This window comes from Phyllobates terribilis, unplaced genomic scaffold (genome assembly GCF_046119375.1).
Source record: "Phyllobates terribilis strain yellow unplaced genomic scaffold, ASM4611937v1 Scaffold_693__1_contigs__length_808095, whole genome shotgun sequence".
NCBI lineage: Eukaryota > Metazoa > Chordata > Amphibia > Anura > Dendrobatidae > Phyllobates > Phyllobates terribilis.
Window position 1 is genome coordinate 573,478 of NW_027363453.1, and position 20,912 is coordinate 594,389.

The 20,912-nt window shown below is 44.2% G+C and overlaps 11 non-coding genes and 1 pseudogene across 11 annotated transcripts; all 12 read right to left on the minus strand.

The window, feature by feature from the left end:
• Positions 1-608: 608 nt before the first annotated feature.
• On the minus strand, positions 609-799 carry LOC141236096 (U2 spliceosomal RNA). Its single transcript, XR_012301791.1, has one exon. It is a non-coding gene; the product is annotated as a U2 spliceosomal RNA (small nuclear RNA).
• Positions 800-1,914: 1,115 nt separating this feature from the next.
• On the minus strand, positions 1,915-2,105 carry LOC141236098 (U2 spliceosomal RNA). Its single transcript, XR_012301793.1, has one exon. It is a non-coding gene; the product is annotated as a U2 spliceosomal RNA (small nuclear RNA).
• A 1,115-nt stretch (positions 2,106-3,220) lies between these two features.
• Positions 3,221-3,411, minus strand: LOC141236099 (U2 spliceosomal RNA). Its single transcript, XR_012301794.1, has one exon. It is a non-coding gene; the product is annotated as a U2 spliceosomal RNA (small nuclear RNA).
• Positions 3,412-4,526: 1,115 nt separating this feature from the next.
• Positions 4,527-4,717, minus strand: LOC141236100 (U2 spliceosomal RNA). The gene has a single exon (XR_012301795.1). It is a non-coding gene; the product is annotated as a U2 spliceosomal RNA (small nuclear RNA).
• Positions 4,718-5,832: 1,115 nt separating this feature from the next.
• On the minus strand, positions 5,833-6,023 carry LOC141236101 (U2 spliceosomal RNA). Its single transcript, XR_012301796.1, has one exon. It is a non-coding gene; the product is annotated as a U2 spliceosomal RNA (small nuclear RNA).
• Positions 6,024-7,138: 1,115 nt separating this feature from the next.
• On the minus strand, positions 7,139-7,329 carry LOC141236102 (U2 spliceosomal RNA). Its single transcript, XR_012301797.1, has one exon. It is a non-coding gene; the product is annotated as a U2 spliceosomal RNA (small nuclear RNA).
• A 1,115-nt stretch (positions 7,330-8,444) lies between these two features.
• On the minus strand, positions 8,445-8,635 carry LOC141236105 (U2 spliceosomal RNA). The gene has a single exon (XR_012301799.1). It is a non-coding gene; the product is annotated as a U2 spliceosomal RNA (small nuclear RNA).
• Positions 8,636-9,750: 1,115 nt separating this feature from the next.
• On the minus strand, positions 9,751-9,941 carry LOC141236106 (U2 spliceosomal RNA). Its single transcript, XR_012301800.1, has one exon. It is a non-coding gene; the product is annotated as a U2 spliceosomal RNA (small nuclear RNA).
• Positions 9,942-11,056: 1,115 nt separating this feature from the next.
• LOC141236311 (U2 spliceosomal RNA) lies at positions 11,057-11,247 on the minus strand. Its single transcript, XR_012302000.1, has one exon. It is a non-coding gene; the product is annotated as a U2 spliceosomal RNA (small nuclear RNA).
• Positions 11,248-12,362: 1,115 nt separating this feature from the next.
• On the minus strand, positions 12,363-12,553 carry LOC141236107 (U2 spliceosomal RNA). Its single transcript, XR_012301801.1, has one exon. It is a non-coding gene; the product is annotated as a U2 spliceosomal RNA (small nuclear RNA).
• A 1,115-nt stretch (positions 12,554-13,668) lies between these two features.
• LOC141236339 (U2 spliceosomal RNA) lies at positions 13,669-13,844 on the minus strand (annotated as a pseudogene).
• A 6,231-nt stretch (positions 13,845-20,075) lies between these two features.
• On the minus strand, positions 20,076-20,266 carry LOC141236108 (U2 spliceosomal RNA). Its single transcript, XR_012301802.1, has one exon. It is a non-coding gene; the product is annotated as a U2 spliceosomal RNA (small nuclear RNA).
• Between the last annotated feature and the right edge of the window lie 646 nt (positions 20,267-20,912).

Sequence of the window (20,912 nt, forward strand, 5' to 3'; positions counted from 1 at the left end):
AAGCAACAGTTTAACAGAATGCCACAGACTAATCAACCAAACTTTTTGGGTTGGGTTCTCTTTTATAGTCTGCAGGCATTAAATGAAAGAAGTCAGTGTTCCAGCAGAAGGAGACAACGTTTCAGAAAAGGCATTGTAGCAAACCAAAAAAGAAATTTTAAGCGCAGCAGAGTAACCAGCGCACATACCTGTTAGCTCAGGTGAGTTTAAAAGGCTGCTGTTGATAACAAGGGCATTTGCTAAATAGATGGTGTGTGTGCAACAATATACTGAAAGGTCAATTATATTGTGCAGCTTATCTCACCACCTGTAGTTATTTAGGTGAAAGCTCCAAAATGCTTGCCTAATATGTCTGTTTATCCAAAAGGAAGTAAAAAGGGAGAGCTAGAAAGATAGCATTGCATCACATTACATGGCAATGCAATGCACAGTTGCTGAAGTTGAACCAAAATGAGCTTGTAATCTGGCTTCTGCAACTTTGAACATGAAAAATCCAATGAGGAGAAGAAAAGCAAAGCCAAAGAGTCCATCCCAAAATCCGACAAACAAGCAAAATGAACAAAAAACATTGAATTCAATTCTTTCTGATTTTAGAAACTGCATTAAAGAAGGGGTGCACCGGTCCTGGAGATACTGCAATACCAGGTCAATGCGTGGAGTGGACAGAGCAAGCTCTTTTTCCATCTCCCTGTTCTAAAAATCCATTTAATATATGGTCCCCAGATAGGGGACGTATCAGATATTAAACTGATAAGAACAGATACTACACTTGATCTTAGCCAAAAGGCCGAGAAGCGATAACCAGAATTGGTTTCAAACTACGGAGCCACCCAAGGATCCTGAAAAGTCCATTTGTGGAGATGAGCTCCTGGACTCCCGTTAAGAAGACATGTTGTCAACCTCTAGATCCCTTACATGCCTGCACTTTTCGGCTTGCTGCTGCTGCAATCCACGCGTTTTAGATCTGCATAACTCCACCTCTTTAAACACAGCACCTTCACCCCCTGCTGTTCCCACCCGCCTCAACACCGTTGGAAGGGAGGAGAACCAATTAAGGCGGGGGGTGGGGTGGAACGAGCAGCTGTCTACCCTTAGCAGGAGGGCTCCTGATTACATACCTCTCCTGCTGCTGCTGCTGCTGGCTGTCCAGCAGCAGACTGAAGGTGGCTGCTGCTGTGCACAGGTATATAAAGGCTCAGAGCCTATTATGACACGCGCAGCCAGCGTTCCATTGCCACATTCCATCTACTGCAGGCAGGATACCTGGCTGGCTGAATGTCGCTGAGAAGCTCACAGAGACCGCCATAAGCAACAGTTTAACAGAATGCCACAGACTAATCAACCAAACTTTTTGGGTTGGGTTCTCTTTTATAGTCTGCAGGCATTAAATGAAAGAAGTCAGTGTTCCAGCAGAAGGAGACAACGTTTCAGAAAAGGCATTGTAGCAAACCAAAAAAGAAATTTTAAGCGCAGCAGAGTAACCAGCGCACATACCTGTTAGCTCAGGTGAGTTTAAAAGGCTGCTGTTGATAACAAGGGCATTTGCTAAATAGATGGTGTGTGTGCAACAATATACTGAAAGGTCAATTATATTGTGCAGCTTATCTCACCACCTGTAGTTATTTAGGTGAAAGCTCCAAAATGCTTGCCTAATATGTCTATTTATCCAAAAGGAAGTAAAAAGGGAGAGCTAGAAAGATAGCATTGCATCACATTACATGGCAATGCAATGCACAGTTGCTGAAGTTGAACCAAAATGAGCTTGTAATCTGGCTTCTGCAACTTTGAACATGAAAAATCCAATGAGGAGAAGAAAAGCAAAGCCAAAGAGTCCATCCCAAAATCCGACAAACAAGCAAAATGAACAAAAAACATTGAATTCAATTCTTTCTGATTTTAGAAACTGCATTAAAGAAGGGGTGCACCGGTCCTGGAGATACTGCAATACCAGGTCAATGCGTGGAGTGGACAGAGCAAGCTCTTTTTCCATCTCCCTGTTCTAAAAATCCATTTAATATATGGTCCCCAGATAGGGGACGTATCAGATATTAAACTGATAAGAACAGATACTACACTTGATCTTAGCCAAAAGGCCGAGAAGCGATAACCAGAATTGGTTTCAAACTACGGAGCCACCCAAGGATCCTGAAAAGTCCATTTGTGGAGATGAGCTCCTGGACTCCCGTTAAGAAGACATGTTGTCAACCTCTAGATCCCTTACATGCCTGCACTTTTCGGCTTGCTGCTGCTGCAATCCACGGGTTTTAGATCTGCATAACTCCACCTCTTTAAACACAGCACCTTCACCCCCTGCTGTTCCCACCCGCCTCAACACCGTTGGAAGGGAGGAGAACCAATTAAGGCGGGGGGTGGGGTGGAACGAGCAGCTGTCTACCCTTAGCAGGAGGGCTCCTGATTACATACCTCTCCTGCTGCTGCTGCTGCTGGCTGTCCAGCAGCAGACTGAAGGTGGCTGCTGCTGTGCACAGGTATATAAAGGCTCAGAGCCTATTATGACACGCGCAGCCAGCGTTCCATTGCCACATTCCATCTACTGCAGGCAGGATACCTGGCTGGCTGAATGTCGCTGAGAAGCTCACAGAGACCGCCATAAGCAACAGTTTAACAGAATGCCACAGACTAATCAACCAAACTTTTTGGGTTGGGTTCTCTTTTATAGTCTGCAGGCATTAAATGAAAGAAGTCAGTGTTCCAGCAGAAGGAGACAACGTTTCAGAAAAGGCATTGTAGCAAACCAAAAAAGAAATTTTAAGCGCAGCAGAGTAACCAGCGCACATACCTGTTAGCTCAGGTGAGTTTAAAAGGCTGCTGTTGATAACAAGGGCATTTGCTAAATAGATGGTGTGTGTGCAACAATATACTGAAAGGTCAATTATATTGTGCAGCTTATCTCACCACCTGTAGTTATTTAGGTGAAAGCTCCAAAATGCTTGCCTAATCTGTCTGTTTATCCAAAAGGAAGTAAAAAGGGAGAGCTAGAAAGATAGCATTGCATCACATTACATGGCAATGCAATGCACAGTTGCTGAAGTTGAACCAAAATGAGCTTGTAATCTGGCTTCTGCAACTTTGAACATGAACAATCCAATGAGGAGAAGAAAAGCAAAGCCAAAGAGTCCATCCCAAAATCCGACAAACAAGCAAAATGAACAAAAAACATTGAATTCAATTCTTTCTGATTTTAGAAACTGCATTAAAGAAGGGGTGCACCGGTCCTGGAGATACTGCAATACCAGGTCAATGCGTGGAGTGGACAGAGCAAGCTCTTTTTCCATCTCCCTGTTCTAAAAATCCATTTAATATATGGTCCCCAGATAGGGGACGTATCAGATATTAAACTGATAAGAACAGATACTACACTTGATCTTAGCCAAAAGGCCGAGAAGCGATAACCAGAATTGGTTTCAAACTACGGAGCCACCCAAGGATCCTGAAAAGTCCATTTGTGGAGATGAGCTCCTGGACTCCCGTTAAGAAGACATGTTGTCAACCTCTAGATCCCTTACATGCCTGCACTTTTCGGCTTGCTGCTGCTGCAATCCACGCGTTTTAGATCTGCATAACTCCACCTCTTTAAACACAGCACCTTCACCCCCTGCTGTTCCCACCCGCCTCAACACCGTTGGAAGGGAGGAGAACCAATTAAGGCGGGGGGTGGGGTGGAACGAGCAGCTGTCTACCCTTAGCAGGAGGGCTCCTGATTACATACCTCTCCTGCTGCTGCTGCTGCTGGCTGTCCAGCAGCAGACTGAAGGTGGCTGCTGCTGTGCACAGGTATATAAAGGCTCAGAGCCTATTATGACACGCGCAGCCAGCGTTCCATTGCCACATTCCATCTACTGCAGGCAGGATACCTGGCTGGCTGAATGTCGCTGAGAAGCTCACAGAGACCGCCATAAGCAACAGTTTAACAGAATGCCACAGACTAATCAACCAAACTTTTTGGGTTGGGTTCTCTTTTATAGTCTGCAGGCATTAAATGAAAGAAGTCAGTGTTCCAGCAGAAGGAGACAACGTTTCAGAAAAGGCATTGTAGCAAACCAAAAAAGAAATTTTAAGCGCAGCAGAGTAACCAGCGCACATACCTGTTAGCTCAGGTGAGTTTAAAAGGCTGCTGTTGATAACAAGGGCATTTGCTAAATAGATGGTGTGTGTGCAACAATATACTGAAAGGTCAATTATATTGTGCAGCTTATCTCACCACCTGTAGTTATTTAGGTGAAAGCTCCAAAATGCTTGCCTAATATGTCTGTTTATCCAAAAGGAAGTAAAAAGGGAGAGCTAGAAAGATAGCATTGCATCACATTACATGGCAATGCAATGCACAGTTGCTGAAGTTGAACCAAAATGAGCTTGTAATCTGGCTTCTGCAACTTTGAACATGAAAAATCCAATGAGGAGAAGAAAAGCAAAGCCAAAGAGTCCATCCCAAAATCCGACAAACAAGCAAAATGAACAAAAAACATTGAATTCAATTCTTTCTGATTTTAGAAACTGCATTAAAGAAGGGGTGCACCGGTCCTGGAGATACTGCAATACCAGGTCAATGCGTGGAGTGGACAGAGCAAGCTCTTTTTCCATCTCCCTGTTCTAAAAATCCATTTAATATATGGTCCCCAGATAGGGGACGTATCAGATATTAAACTGATAAGAACAGATACTACACTTGATCTTAGCCAAAAGGCCGAGAAGCGATAACCAGAATTGGTTTCAAACTACGGAGCCACCCAAGGATCCTGAAAAGTCCATTTGTGGAGATGAGCTCCTGGACTCCCGTTAAGAAGACATGTTGTCAACCTCTAGATCCCTTACATGCCTGCACTTTTCGGCTTGCTGCTGCTGCAATCCACGCGTTTTAGATCTGCATAACTCCACCTCTTTAAACACAGCACCTTCACCCCCTGCTGTTCCCACCCGCCTCAACACCGTTGGAAGGGAGGAGAACCAATTAAGGCGGGGGGTGGGGTGGAACGAGCAGCTGTCTACCCTTAGCAGGAGGGCTCCTGATTACATACCTCTCCTGCTGCTGCTGCTGCTGGCTGTCCAGCAGCAGACTGAAGGTGGCTGCTGCTGTGCACAGGTATATAAAGGCTCAGAGCCTATTATGACACGCGCAGCCAGCGTTCCATTGCCACATTCCATCTACTGCAGGCAGGATACCTGGCTGGCTGAATGTCGCTGAGAAGCTCACAGAGACCGCCATAAGCAACAGTTTAACAGAATGCCACAGACTAATCAACCAAACTTTTTGGGTTGGGTTCTCTTTTATAGTCTGCAGGCATTAAATGAAAGAAGTCAGTGTTCCAGCAGAAGGAGACAACGTTTCAGAAAAGGCATTGTAGCAAACCAAAAAAGAAATTTTAAGCGCAGCAGAGTAACCAGCGCACATACCTGTTAGCTCAGGTGAGTTTAAAAGGCTGCTGTTGATAACAAGGGCATTTGCTAAATAGATGGTGTGTGTGCAACAATATACTGAAAGGTCAATTATATTGTGCAGCTTATCTCACCACCTGTAGTTATTTAGGTGAAAGCTCCAAAATGCTTGCCTAATATGTCTGTTTATCCAAAAGGAAGTAAAAAGGGAGAGCTAGAAAGATAGCATTGCATCACATTACATGGCAATGCAATGCACAGTTGCTGAAGTTGAACCAAAATGAGCTTGTAATCTGGCTTCTGCAACTTTGAACATGAAAAATCCAATGAGGAGAAGAAAAGCAAAGCCAAAGAGTCCATCCCAAAATCCGACAAACAAGCAAAATGAACAAAAAACATTGAATTCAATTCTTTCTGATTTTAGAAACTGCATTAAAGAAGGGGTGCACCGGTCCTGGAGATACTGCAATACCAGGTCAATGCGTGGAGTGGACAGAGCAAGCTCTTTTTCCATCTCCCTGTTCTAAAAATCCATTTAATATATGGTCCCCAGATAGGGGACGTATCAGATATTAAACTGATAAGAACAGATACTACACTTGATCTTAGCCAAAAGGCCGAGAAGCGATAACCAGAATTGGTTTCAAACTACGGAGCCACCCAAGGATCCTGAAAAGTCCATTTGTGGAGATGAGCTCCTGGACTCCCGTTAAGAAGACATGTTGTCAACCTCTAGATCCCTTACATGCCTGCACTTTTCGGCTTGCTGCTGCTGCAATCCACGCGTTTTAGATCTGCATAACTCCACCTCTTTAAACACAGCACCTTCACCCCCTGCTGTTCCCACCCGCCTCAACACTGTTGGAAGGGAGGAGAACCAATTAAGGCGGGGGGTGGGGTGGAACGAGCAGCTGTCTACCCTTAGCAGGAGGGCTCCTGATTACATACCTCTCCTGCTGCTGCTGCTGCTGGCTGTCCAGCAGCAGACTGAAGGTGGCTGCTGCTGTGCACAGGTATATAAAGGCTCAGAGCCTATTATGACACGCCCAGCCAGCGTTCCATTGCCACATTCCATCTACTGCAGGCAGGATACCTGGCTGGCTGAATGTCGCTGAGAAGCTCACAGAGACCCCCATAAGCAACAGTTTAACAGAATGCCACAGACTAATCAACCAAACTTTTTGGGTTGGGTTCTCTTTTATAGTCTGCAGGCATTAAATGAAAGAAGTCAGTGTTCCAGCAGAAGGAGACAACGTTTCAGAAAAGGCATTGTAGCAAACCAAAAAAGAAATTTTAAGCGCAGCAGAGTAACCAGCGCACATACCTGTTAGCTCAGGTGAGTTTAAAAGGCTGCTGTTGATAACAAGGGCATTTGCTAAATAGATGGTGTGTGTGCAACAATATACTGAAAGGTCAATTATATTGTGCAGCTTATCTCACCACCTGTAGTTATTTAGGTGAAAGCTCCAAAATGCTTGCCTAATATGTCTGTTTATCCAAAAGGAAGTAAAAAGGGAGAGCTAGAAAGATAGCATTGCATCACATTACATGGCAATGCAATGCACAGTTGCTGAAGTTGAACCAAAATGAGCTTGTAATCTGGCTTCTGCAACTTTGAACATGAAAAATCCAATGAGGAGAAGAAAAGCAAAGCCAAAGAGTCCATCCCAAAATCCGACAAACAAGCAAAATGAACAAAAAACATTGAATTCAATTCTTTCTGATTTTAGAAACTGCATTAAAGAAGGGGTGCACCGGTCCTGGAGATACTGCAATACCAGGTCAATGCGTGGAGTGGACAGAGCAAGCTCTTTTTCCATCTCCCTGTTCTAAAAATCCATTTAATATATGGTCCCCAGATAGGGGACGTATCAGATATTAAACTGATAAGAACAGATACTACACTTGATCTTAGCCAAAAGGCCGAGAAGCGATAACCAGAATTGGTTTCAAACTACGGAGCCACCCAAGGATCCTGAAAAGTCCATTTGTGGAGATGAGCTCCTGGACTCCCGTTAAGAAGACATGTTGTCAACCTCTAGATCCCTTACATGCCTGCACTTTTCGGCTTGCTGCTGCTGCAATCCACGCGTTTTAGATCTGCATAACTCCACCTCTTTAAACACAGCACCTTCACCCCCTGCTGTTCCCACCCGCCTCAACACCGTTGGAAGGGAGGAGAACCAATTAAGGCGGGGGGTGGGGTGGAACGAGCAGCTGTCTACCCTTAGCAGGAGGGCTCCTGATTACATACCTCTCCTGCTGCTGCTGCTGCTGGCTGTCCAGCAGCAGACTGAAGGTGGCTGCTGCTGTGCACAGGTATATAAAGGCTCAGAGCCTATTATGACACGCGCAGCCAGCGTTCCATTGCCACATTCCATCTACTGCAGGCAGGATACCTGGCTGGCTGAATGTCGCTGAGAAGCTCACAGAGACCGCCATAAGCAACAGTTTAACAGAATGCCACAGACTAATCAACCAAACTTTTTGGGTTGGGTTCTCTTTTATAGTCTGCAGGCATTAAATGAAAGAAGTCAGTGTTCCAGCAGAAGGAGACAACGTTTCAGAAAAGGCATTGTAGCAAACCAAAAAAGAAATTTTAAGCGCAGCAGAGTAACCAGCGCACATACCTGTTAGCTCAGGTGAGTTTAAAAGGCTGCTGTTGACAACAAGGGCATTTGCTAAATAGATGGTGTGTGTGCAACAATATACTGAAAGGTCAATTATATTGTGCAGCTTATCTCACCACCTGTAGTTATTTAGGTGAAAGCTCCAAAATGCTTGCCTAATATGTCTGTTTATCCAAAAGGAAGTAAAAAGGGAGAGCTAGAAAGATAGCATTGCATCACATTACATGGCAATGCAATGCACAGTTGCTGAAGTTGAACCAAAATGAGCTTGTAATCTGGCTTCTGCAACTTTGAACATGAAAAATCCAATGAGGAGAAGAAAAGCAAAGCCAAAGAGTCCATCCCAAAATCCGACAAACAAGCAAAATGAACAAAAAACATTGAATTCAATTCTTTCTGATTTTAGAAACTGCATTAAAGAAGGGGTGCACCGGTCCTGGAGATACTGCAATACCAGGTCAATGCGTGGAGTGGACAGAGCAAGCTCTTTTTCCATCTCCCTGTTCTAAAAATCCATTTAATATATGGTCCCCAGATAGGGGACGTATCAGATATTAAACTGATAAGAACAGATACTACACTTGATCTTAGCCAAAAGGCCGAGAAGCGATAACCAGAATTGGTTTCAAACTACGGAGCCACCCAAGGATCCTGAAAAGTCCATTTGTGGAGATGAGCTCCTGGACTCCCGTTAAGAAGACATGTTGTCAACCTCTAGATCCCTTACATGCCTGCACTTTTCGGCTTGCTGCTGCTCCAATCCACGCGTTTTAGATCTGCATAACTCCACCTCTTTAAACACAGCACCTTCACCCCCTGCTGTTCCCACCCGCCTCAACACCGTTGGAAGGGAGGAGAACCAATTAAGGCGGGGGGTGGGGTGGAACGAGCAGCTGTCTACCCTTAGCAGGAGGGCTCCTGATTACATACCTCTCCTGCTGCTGCTGCTGCTGGCTGTCCAGCAGCAGACTGAAGGTGGCTGCTGCTGTGCACAGGTATATAAAGGCTCAGAGCCTATTATGACACGCGCAGCCAGCGTTCCATTGCCACATTCCATCTACTGCAGGCAGGATACCTGGCTGGCTGAATGTCGCTGAGAAGCTCACAGAGACCGCCATAAGCAACAGTTTAACAGAATGCCACAGACTAATCAACCAAACTTTTTGGGTTGGGTTCTCTTTTATAGTCTGCAGGCATTAAATGAAAGAAGTCAGTGTTCCAGCAGAAGGAGACAACGTTTCAGAAAAGGCATTGTAGCAAACCAAAAAAGAAATTTTAAGCGCAGCAGAGTAACCAGCGCACATACCTGTTAGCTCAGGTGAGTTTAAAAGGCTGCTGTTGATAACAAGGGCATTTGCTAAATAGATGGTGTGTGTGCAACAATATACTGAAAGGTCAATTATATTGTGCAGCTTATCTCACCACCTGTAGTTATTTAGGTGAAAGCTCCAAAATGCTTGCCTAATATGTCTGTTTATCCAAAAGGAAGTAAAAAGGGAGAGCTAGAAAGATAGCATTGCATCACATTACATGGCAATGCAATGCACAGTTGCTGAAGTTGAACCAAAATGAGCTTGTAATCTGGCTTCTGCAACTTTGAACATGAAAAATCCAATGAGGAGAAGAAAAGCAAAGCCAAAGAGTCCATCCCAAAATCCGACAAACAAGCAAAATGAACAAAAAACATTGAATTCAATTCTTTCTGATTTTAGAAACTGCATTAAAGAAGGGGTGCACCGGTCCTGGAGATACTGCAATACCAGGTCAATGCGTGGAGTGGACAGAGCAAGCTCTTTTTCCATCTCCCTGTTCTAAAAATCCATTTAATATATGGTCCCCAGATAGGGGACGTATCAGATATTAAACTGATAAGAACAGATACTACACTTGATCTTAGCCAAAAGGCCGAGAAGCGATAACCAGAATTGGTTTCAAACTACGGAGCCACCCAAGGATCCTGAAAAGTCCATTTGTGGAGATGAGCTCCTGGACTCCCGTTAAGAAGACATGTTGTCAACCTCTAGATCCCTTACATGCCTGCACTTTTCGGCTTGCTGCTGCTGCAATCCACGCGTTTTAGATCTGCATAACTCCACCTCTTTAAACACAGCACCTTCACCCCCTGCTGTTCCCACCCGCCTCAACACTGTTGGAAGGGAGGAGAACCAATTAAGGCGGGGGGTGGGGTGGAACGAGCAGCTGTCTACCCTTAGCAGGAGGGCTCCTGATTACATACCTCTCCTGCTGCTGCTGCTGCTGGCTGTCCAGCAGCAGACTGAAGGTGGCTGCTGCTGTGCACAGGTATATAAAGGCTCAGAGCCTATTATGACACGCCCAGCCAGCGTTCCATTGCCACATTCCATCTACTGCAGGCAGGATACCTGGCTGGCTGAATGTCGCTGAGAAGCTCACAGAGACCCCCATAAGCAACAGTTTAACAGAATGCCACAGACTAATCAACCAAACTTTTTGGGTTGGGTTCTCTTTTATAGTCTGCAGGCATTAAATGAAAGAAGTCAGTGTTCCAGCAGAAGGAGACAACGTTTCAGAAAAGGCATTGTAGCAAACCAAAAAAGAAATTTTAAGCGCAGCAGAGTAACCAGCGCACATACCTGTTAGCTCAGGTGAGTTTAAAAGGCTGCTGTTGATAACAAGGGCATTTGCTAAATAGATGGTGTGTGTGCAACAATATACTGAAAGGTCAATTATATTGTGCAGCTTATCTCACCACCTGTAGTTATTTAGGTGAAAGCTCCAAAATGCTTGCCTAATATGTCTGTTTATCCAAAAAGAAGTAAAAAGGGAGAGCTAGAAAGATAGCATTGCATCACATTACATGGCAATGCAATGCACAGTTGCTGAAGTTGAACCAAAATGAGCTTGTAATCTGGCTTCTGCAACTTTGAACATGAAAAATCCAATGAGGAGAAGAAAAGCAAAGCCAAAGAGTCCATCCCAAAATCCGACAAACAAGCAAAATGAACAAAAAACATTGAATTCAATTCTTTCTGATTTTAGAAACTGCATTAAAGAAGGGGTGCACCGGTCCTGGAGATACTGCAATACCAGGTCAATGCGTGGAGTGGACAGAGCAAGCTCTTTTTCCATCTCCCTGTTCTAAAAATCCATTTAATATATGGTCCCCAGATAGGGGACGTATCAGATATTAAAGTGATAAGAACAGATACTACACTTGATCTTAGCCAAAAGGCCGAGAAGCGATAACCAGAATTGGTTTCAAACTACGGAGCCACCCAAGGATCCTGAAAAGTCCATTTGTGGAGATGAGCTCCTGGACTCCCGTTAAGAAGACATGTTGTCAACCTCTAGATCCCTTACATGCCTGCACTTTTCGGCTTGCTGCTGCTGCAATCCACGCGTTTTAGATCTGCATAACTCCACCTCTTTAAACACAGCACCTTCACCCCCTGCTGTTCCCACCCGCCTCAACACCGTTGGAAGGGAGGAGAACCAATTAAGGCGGGGGGTGGGGTGGAACGAGCAGCTGTCTACCCTTAGCAGGAGGGCTCCTGATTACATACCTCTCCTGCTGCTGCTGCTGCTGGCTGTCCAGCAGCAGACTGAAGGTGGCTGCTGCTGTGCACAGGTATATAAAGGCTCAGAGCCTATTATGACACGCGCAGCCAGCGTTCCATTGCCACATTCCATCTACTGCAGGCAGGATACCTGGCTGGCTGAATGTCGCTGAGAAGCTCACAGAGACCGCCATAAGCAACAGTTTAACAGAATGCCACAGACTAATCAACCAAACTTTTTGGGTTGGGTTCTCTTTTATAGTCTGCAGGCATTAAATGAAAGAAGTCAGTGTTCCAGCAGAAGGAGACAACGTTTCAGAAAAGGCATTGTAGCAAACCAAAAAAGAAATTTTAAGCGCAGCAGAGTAACCAGCGCACATACCTGTTAGCTCAGGTGAGTTTAAAAGGCTGCTGTTGACAACAAGGGCATTTGCTAAATAGATGGTGTGTGTGCAACAATATACTGAAAGGTCAATTATATTGTGCAGCTTATCTCACCACCTGTAGTTATTTAGGTGAAAGCTCCAAAATGCTTGCCTAATATGTCTGTTTATCCAAAAGGAAGTAAAAAGGGAGAGCTAGAAAGATAGCATTGCATCACATTACATGGCAATGCAATGCACAGTTGCTGAAGTTGAACCAAAATGAGCTTGTAATCTGGCTTCTGCAACTTTGAACATGAAAAATCCAATGAGGAGAAGAAAAGCAAAGCCAAAGAGTCCATCCCAAAATCCGACAAACAAGCAAAATGAACAAAAAACATTGAATTCAATTCTTTCTGATTTTAGAAACTGCATTAAAGAAGGGGTGCACCGGTCCTGGAGATACTGCAATACCAGGTCAATGCGTGGAGTGGACAGAGCAAGCTCTTTTTCCATCTCCCTGTTCTAAAAATCCATTTAATATATGGTCCCCAGATAGGGGACGTATCAGATATTAAACTGATAAGAACAGATACTACACTTGATCTTAGCCAAAAGGCCGAGAAGCGATAACCAGAATTGGTTTCAAACTACGGAGCCACCCAAGGATCCTGAAAAGTCCATTTGTGGAGATGAGCTCCTGGACTCCCGTTAAGAAGACATGTTGTCAACCTCTAGATCCCTTACATGCCTGCACTTTTCGGCTTGCTGCTGCTCCAATCCACGCGTTTTAGATCTGCATAACTCCACCTCTTTAAACACAGCACCTTCACCCCCTGCTGTTCCCACCCGCCTCAACACCGTTGGAAGGGAGGAGAACCAATTAAGGCGGGGGGTGGGGTGGAACGAGCAGCTGTCTACCCTTAGCAGGAGGGCTCCTGATTACATACCTCTCCTGCTGCTGCTGCTGCTGGCTGTCCAGCAGCAGACTGAAGGTGGCTGCTGCTGTGCACAGGTATATAAAGGCTCAGAGCCTATTATGACACGCGCAGCCAGCGTTCCATTGCCACATTCCATCTACTGCAGGCAGGATACCTGGCTGGCTGAATGTCGCTGAGAAGCTCACAGAGACCGCCATAAGCAACAGTTTAACAGAATGCCACAGACTAATCAACCAAACTTTTTGGGTTGGGTTCTCTTTTATAGTCTGCAGGCATTAAATGAAAGAAGTCAGTGTTCCAGCAGAAGGAGACAACGTTTCAGAAAAGGCATTGTAGCAAACCAAAAAAGAAATTTTAAGCGCAGCAGAGTAACCAGCGCACATACCTGTTAGCTCAGGTGAGTTTAAAAGGCTGCTGTTGATAACAAGGGCATTTGCTAAATAGATGGTGTGTGTGCAACAATATACTGAAAGGTCAATTATATTGTGCAGCTTATCTCACCACCTGTAGTTATTTAGGTGAAAGCTCCAAAATGCTTGCCTAATATGTCTGTTTATCCAAAAGGAAGTAAAAAGGGAGAGCTAGAAAGATAGCATTGCATCACATTACATGGCAATGCAATGCACAGTTGCTGAAGTTGAACCAAAATGAGCTTGTAATCTGGCTTCTGCAACTTTGAACATGAAAAATCCAATGAGGAGAAGAAAAGCAAAGCCAAAGAGTCCATCCCAAAATCCGACAAACAAGCAAAATGAACAAAAAACATTGAATTCAATTCTTTCTGATTTTAGAAACTGCATTAAAGAAGGGGTGCACCGGTCCTGGAGATACTGCAATACCAGGTCAATGCGTGGAGTGGACAGAGCAAGCTCTTTTTCCATCTCCCTGTTCTAAAAATCCATTTAATATATGGTCCCCAGATAGGGGACGTATCAGATATTAAACTGATAAGAACAGATTTTGCGTTTATATTTAAAATATCGTAGTCTTTATCTTTTCTTCAGAGCTTTAAAATAACATCTTCCATAGGTGATAGTTCCATATACTCAGGGCTCTTTTCTTTCCAAGCTTCTTCATATCCATTAGGTAGTACATATAAATTTCACTTAATGCCAGTCTTATACAATCCTTGACTTCTATATAGTCTCTTTTAAACAACAATATGTTTCTGGTCTTCCATAGAGCACTTTTAACACAACTCAAAGTGCACCATAAAACTCTCTCTTTTTCTTTCGTCATGTTTGGTAAAATCCCATATAAAACCACTTCATGGCTTAAAAAATTAAGACCAGATAAAAATTTTAAAAGCTCACCACAGTCTTTCCACACTTGCTGTGCAAAATCACAATTCCAAATAAGGTGCATAGTAGTCTCATCATTATTGCACTGATGCCTCGGGCAGGTTTGTATAGTGCTAAGTCTTCTTTTATACTGGAAATCACGAGTCGGTAAACATTCCTGCACAATCATCCAAGCTAAGTCTTTATGTTGATTCATCAGGTAAGGTGCATTTGTTAAATTCCATATTTTAGTGACTCTGCTATATGAATAATGGCTTATGGGCGTCAAAGTTTCTTTCTTTTTTAATTGCTGCAGCAGCTTCCTTGCATTCTTCAATGTCTCCATCTCAAAAGAATCTAGGCCATATAATCTGATAACTTTCTCCAGGATGGCATATTGTTGTGGAGGTGATAACAACACTGGGCTTGTTAAAGAAATGGATATCCACTTTCGCCTCCTAAAAATGTGGCCAGCTGCATATCTTAAAAAATGTGCCCAAGGGCTTGAAGCAAACATATATTTAAAACAGAGGCTAAAAAACTTGGAGTATAAAAACAGTTTGACGTTGGGAACATCCTTACCACCAAGGTGGTGCATCTTGTACATTGTTTCTCTCTTCACCTTTTCGAACTTAGAGTTCCACACAAATTCAAACAGCATTCTCTGTAATCTTCTCGCTGTAAGGTCACTTGGGGGATAAACATAACTGAGATATAACATGACAGGAAGCAGAAGGGCCTTAATAATTAAAACTTTACCTTCGATTGTTAATTTTCTTAATTTCCAAAAGTCAATCTTCTTTTGTATTTTGTCCCTTACTCCATCCCAGCTCTTCATTCCATCATTCTGTCGATCAAAAATCACGCCCAGAATTTTAATCTTCTCTGACTGCATCGGGAGATCAGGGATGGACACATCCGCCCAATTGCCACGGACAAAACAATCACATTTCTCAATGTTTAACTTAAAACCTGAGGCTTCACAAAAAAAATTGGTCGTTCTTATAGCTCTCCTGAGAGCGGCAGGTGATGAACAAAAAATAGTAATATCATCCATGTAGCCCATTACCTTCACATCTCTTCCATGTCCTCCAGGGATAGGGACACCTTTAATCACTTTATCCTCTCGTAGCATAGATAAAAGAGGCTCTATTGCACATATAAATAGCACTGGGGACAAAGGGCAGCCTTGCTTCACACCTGAATGCAAAAACACTTCATTAGACAAAAATCCATTGATTAAAATTTTACTAAAAGAGTTCTTATATAAAAGTGCCACTTGCTTGATAAAAATTTCAGGGAAGCCCATTTTTTTTAAAACCAACCATAAAAAACAATGAGAGACACGATCAAAAGCCTTTTGAAAATCCAACGATAAAATTGCTAAGTCTTGCTTCCTGGATTGCTGGTACCATATGACATCGCGGATGGTATTGAGATGCTCCGCAACTCCTCTTCCTGGCACCCCACATACCTGGTCTTCATAAATAACTTTGGATAAAACTTTTTTAAAACGGTTCACTAAAATTTTGGACATCAACTTGTAATCAACATTCAACAGTGTGATTGGTCTCCAGTTTGCCAGATGGGATTTGGCTCCTTTTTTAAAAATCAGGGAGACCAGACCACTTCTCCAAGATATAGGCAGGATATCACACTTAAAAGCTTCTTTGATTACTAAAAACAAGTCGGGTTTTAAAAAATTCCAAAATTCACGATAAAATTCAACAGGCAAACCGTCAGAACCAGGGGTTTTCCCATAGGAAAAACTTTTGATAGCAGCATCTACTTCCGACAAGGTGACTTCAGTGCATAACAATTCTTGGTCTTCGCGGCTCAGACTATTTTTTAATGAATTAAGGGCATCTTCAGTAAAAGACTGGTCTATAGTTTTCTCATTAAAAAGCTGCTGATAAAACTGGTGAGCTTGGTTGAGCATACCTTCAGTTGTAGTTTCACCCTCTAATTCTGTTATCATTTCCTTAGCAGCAACTACTTTTTTAAAAAAAAATCTTGAGCACTTTTCATTTTTCTCCATCACTTCAATTTTTGAGTTATAAATTATTTCCTTACCCTTCGACTCTATACTCTTTTTAATTTCTTTTTTTGTTGCTTCAATTAAATCGTCCATTTCAAGTCCCACATCTCTTAGTTGATAACAGGTCTGCAATTTAGTAATAAGCCTTTTATGCCAAGCGGACTTTTCTCTTGCATTGGCTATGCTGACCTTGATAAAAAAACTTTTTATCTTCATCTTGCTGTATTCCCACCATTCTAGCAGAGTTAAAAATTTTTGTTGTTTTGTTCTTAAATAATTAAAAAACGCTTTAAAATCTGTTCTTACCTTAGGATCTTGTAACAATGTTGTATTTAGCCTCCAAACTCCTCTTGCCTTGACAAGCCCAGGTAATTCTAACTCTGATAGCAACATCTTATGATCTGAAAAAATGTTTGGGATTAAGACAACAGATTTGACATTCACATATTGGGACATGAAAATAAAATCAATACGAGATTTAGAAGAAGAGTTCTCCCAAGTATAACCGGGATCATTACTACGGATCTCTTTCCAGGAGTCTCTAAGAAAAAAATCAGTTAACAAATCCTTTAGTTGTTTCTCTGTTTTGTCTTTTTTAGGAACGGTGGAACTCCCGCTTCTCCCTTCACCAGGCAAGACACAATTGAAATCCCCACAGAACATCAGAGGCGATGAACCAGGTAGGTAATATTGCACATCTTCAAACAACTGATGTCTCTCTTCCTTCACCGGAGAAGCATAAATGTTCAAAAGTCTAAAGTCCACACCTTTAAAACTAATATTTAAGAAAAGAGCACGTCCAGAAGAAATGTCCACAAAAGAGTTGATTTTAAAGTCATACGACCTAAACAGCACTCCAATGCCAGAGGAACGATTTTCATTATCTCCGGACCAGATAGAGGGCCCATGAGGCCAATCTTTTCTTAAATCTGCATAATTCATATCAAAGTCAATGTTACATTCTTGCAAACAAAAGACATCACAGTCCACTGTTGACAGGTAGGAAAACAAAGCAGCCCTTCTTGTAGAGCCCCTTATACTCCTCACATTGAGCGAGGCTACTTTAATTGATGAGGTCATGATAGGTTAGTTCAGGTCACACTACTGTCAGAATCAGACATAAAGCCCACCGATGTTAACGGGCTCTGCACTTCTGAGTCCGAAAAAGAAATGTTTATAGGGTCTGAAGGCCTTGGCTCCTCAGGAGGGGCAGCGGGAGCCATTGGCTTGTATTGCAGAAGACTTGGTTTTAATGGACACTTCTTGGAAGTCTCCCTGGCCACATTCTCATCAGACCTATCATCTGTTTTCCTTTTCCTACGAGTTTCCAGCTCCATTGCTTCTTCCTCCGAGCTAAATGTCCCGATTTCAGCAGAGGGACTCCCCTCCACCACCATATCACCCGGATCAGAATCAGCAGCCCAGTCCTTAGATGAAGCTTCCCTCCTCTCAGGACGGACAGGTTTCTCAGCTGGAGGTTTCTGCATAGACGTGGGCTTATGCGCAGCAGGAATAGGAGAACTGGCAGGTTTTCCCTGTGCAGCAGGCACTGAAGTGCTTGTGGACCCGCCTACAGGGGGTTGTGTTCGCACAGTAGATACAGGAGCACCGGTGGGACCCCCCTTAGCAGCAGGAGCAGGAGGGTTGGTTGGCTTCCTCTGTGCAGCAGGTGCAGACGTACCACCTGATGTACTAGCAGGCTTGGTCTGTGGAGCAGGTACTGGAGAGCTAGAAGACTGCCCCCGCGCTGTAGACGCACCCGCAGGAGCAGGAACAGCAGAGGGTTGCCTCTGCCCCCCGGGAGCAGATGGAGGCACACGGGCAGGTTGCTTTGCCAGCGTTTCAGCATAGGTTTCCGCCTTTTTCTTCAAAGGACACTCCCGGAAGGAGTGACCTGGGACCCGGCAGATGTTGCACACCATCTCATTGGTACAGTCCATTGTGGCATGTCCATGCTTGTAGCACTTCTTACAGATTGCCACCTCCTCCTTGCAGTTCTCATAAGTGTGACCGAAACACATGCATTTCCGGCAGAAGAGGGGCATGTCCGGGTAGAAGAGGCGCCCCCGCTCCCTACCGATCAGGAAACTTGACGGAGGATGACGCTGACCACCAATGCCATTTGGATCTTCACAAAATTTAACAAAAAATTTATGCTTTCCCGTCCAGAGGTTTTCCTCATTCATGACCTTGTGGGAATACCGCAGTTCTGGGAAATAGTTTTGAAGAAAGCAAATAATATTAACTAAGGGAACATGAGGGTTGCTCATCTGAACCACGAGCGGCTTCTCTCCACCGGAGTAAAGGATGACAAAGGTGAGTCCTTTAAGATCCTCATCTGAAAGGTGCAGGTGAATCTGGCGGAAGAGGTTCTGGCACGCATACTCCGACTCCAGAGTCAAAGTGAAGGAACCGGGGCGATCTTGAAGGGCCAGGATGTCTTCCCTCTTTACTCCTAGGATCTCCAGCAGCACTCTCCTCACGAAAAACTTCAAGGTCAACTTCTCCTTGGATGCATCGTCCACTTCGATCTTGAAAGAGTTCTTGATGCGAAGGTCACCAGCTCTGGCATAGCGCACTGCGGCCGCTACTGCTGATGCCATCTTCAAAAGGTAGATAGGGTCGATCGCCTTCTTGGTTTCTTTGCGTATCTGCCCCCTAAAGCAGCATGAGGCTTAAGACGGCTTTTACACCGCCGATGCCTCAAGGCCAAGGGCACGATTGGCTTAGAATCCTTCTGGCAAGATGTGGTATCTTAGCCAAAAGGCCGAGAAGCGATAACCAGAATTGGTTTCAAACTACGGAGCCACCCAAGGATCCTGAAAAGTCCATTTGTGGAGATGAGCTCCTGGACTCCCGTTAAGAAGACATGTTGTCAACCTCTAGATCCCTTACATGCCTGCACTTTTCGGCTTGCTGCTGCTGCAATCCACGCGTTTTAGATCTGCATAACTCCACCTCTTTAAACACAGCACCTTCACCCCCTGCTGTTCCCACCCGCCTCAACACCGTTGGAAGGGAGGAGAACCAATTAAGGCGGGGGGTGGGGTGGAACGAGCAGCTGTCTACCCTTAGCAGGAGGGCTCCTGATTACATACCTCTCCTGCTGCTGCTGCTGCTGGCTGTCCAGCAGCAGACTGAAGGTGGCTGCTGCTGTGCACAGGTATATAAAGGCTCAGAGCCTATTATGACACGCGCAGCCAGCGTTCCATTGCCACATTCCATCTACTGCAGGCAGGATACCTGGCTGGCTGAATGTCGCTGAGAAGCTCACAGAGACCGCCATAAGCAACAGTTTAACAGAATGCCACAGACTAATCAACCAAACTTTTTGGGTTGGGTTCTCTTTTATAGTCTGCAGGCATTAAATGAAAGAAGTCAGTGTTCCAGCAGAAGGAGACAACGTTTCAGAAAAGGCATTGTAGCAAACCAAAAAAGAAATTTTAAGCGCAGCAGAGTAACCAGCGCACATACCTGTTAGCTCAGGTGAGTTTAAAAGGCTGCTGTTGATAACAAGGGCATTTGCTAAATAGATGGTGTGTGTGCAACAATATACTGAAAGGTCAATTATATTGTGCAGCTTATCTCACCACCTGTAGTTATTTAGGTGAAAGCTCCAAAATGCTTGCCTAATATGTCTGTTTATCCAAAAGGAAGTAAAAAGGGAGAGCTAGAAAGATAGCATTGCATCACATTACATGGCAATGCAATGCACAGTTGCTGAAGTTGAACCAAAATGAGCTTGTAATCTGGCTTCTGCAACTTTAAACATGAAAAATCCAATGAGGAGAAGAAAAGCAAAGCCAAAGAGTCCATCCCAAAATCCGACAAACAAGCAAAATGAACAAAAAACATTGAATTCAATTCTTTCTGATTTTAGAAACTGCATTAAAGAAGGGGTGCACCGGTCCTGGAGATACTGCAATACCAGGTCAATGCGTGGAGTGGACAGAGCAAGCTCTTTTTCCATCTCCCTGTTCTAAAAATCCATTTAATATATGGTCCCCAGATAGGGGACGTATCAGATATTAAACTGATAAGAACAGATACTACACTTGATCTTAGCCAAAAGGCCGAGAAGCGATAACCAGAATTGGTTTCAAACTACGGAGCCACCCAAGGATCCTGAAAAGTCCATTTGTGGAGATGAGCTCCTGGACTCCCGTTAAGAAGACATGTTGTCAACCTCTAGATCCCTTACATGCCTGCACTTTTCGGCTTGCTGCTGCTGCAATCCACGCGTTTTAGATCTGCATAACTCCACCTCTTTAAACACAGCACCTTCACCCCCTGCTGTTCCCACCCGCCTCAACACCGTTGGAAGGGAGGAGAACCAATTAAGGCGGGGGGTGGGGTGGAACGAGCAGCTGTCTACCCTTAGCAGGAGGGCTCCTGATTACATACCTCTCCTGCTGCTGCTGCTGCTGGCTGTCCAGCAGCAGACTGAAGGTGGCTGCTGCTGTGCACAGGTATATAAAGGCTCAGAGCCTATTATGACACGTGCAGCCAGCGTTCCATTGCCACATTCCATCTACTGCAGGCAGGATACCTGGCTGGCTGAATGTCGCTGAGAAGCTCACAGAGACCGCCATAAGCAACAGTTTAACAGAATGCCACAGACTAATCAACCAAACTTTTTGGGTTGGGTTCTCTTTTATAGTCTGCAGGCATTAAATGAAAGAAGTCAGTGTTCCAGCAGAAGGAGACAACGTTTCAGAAAAGGCATTGTAG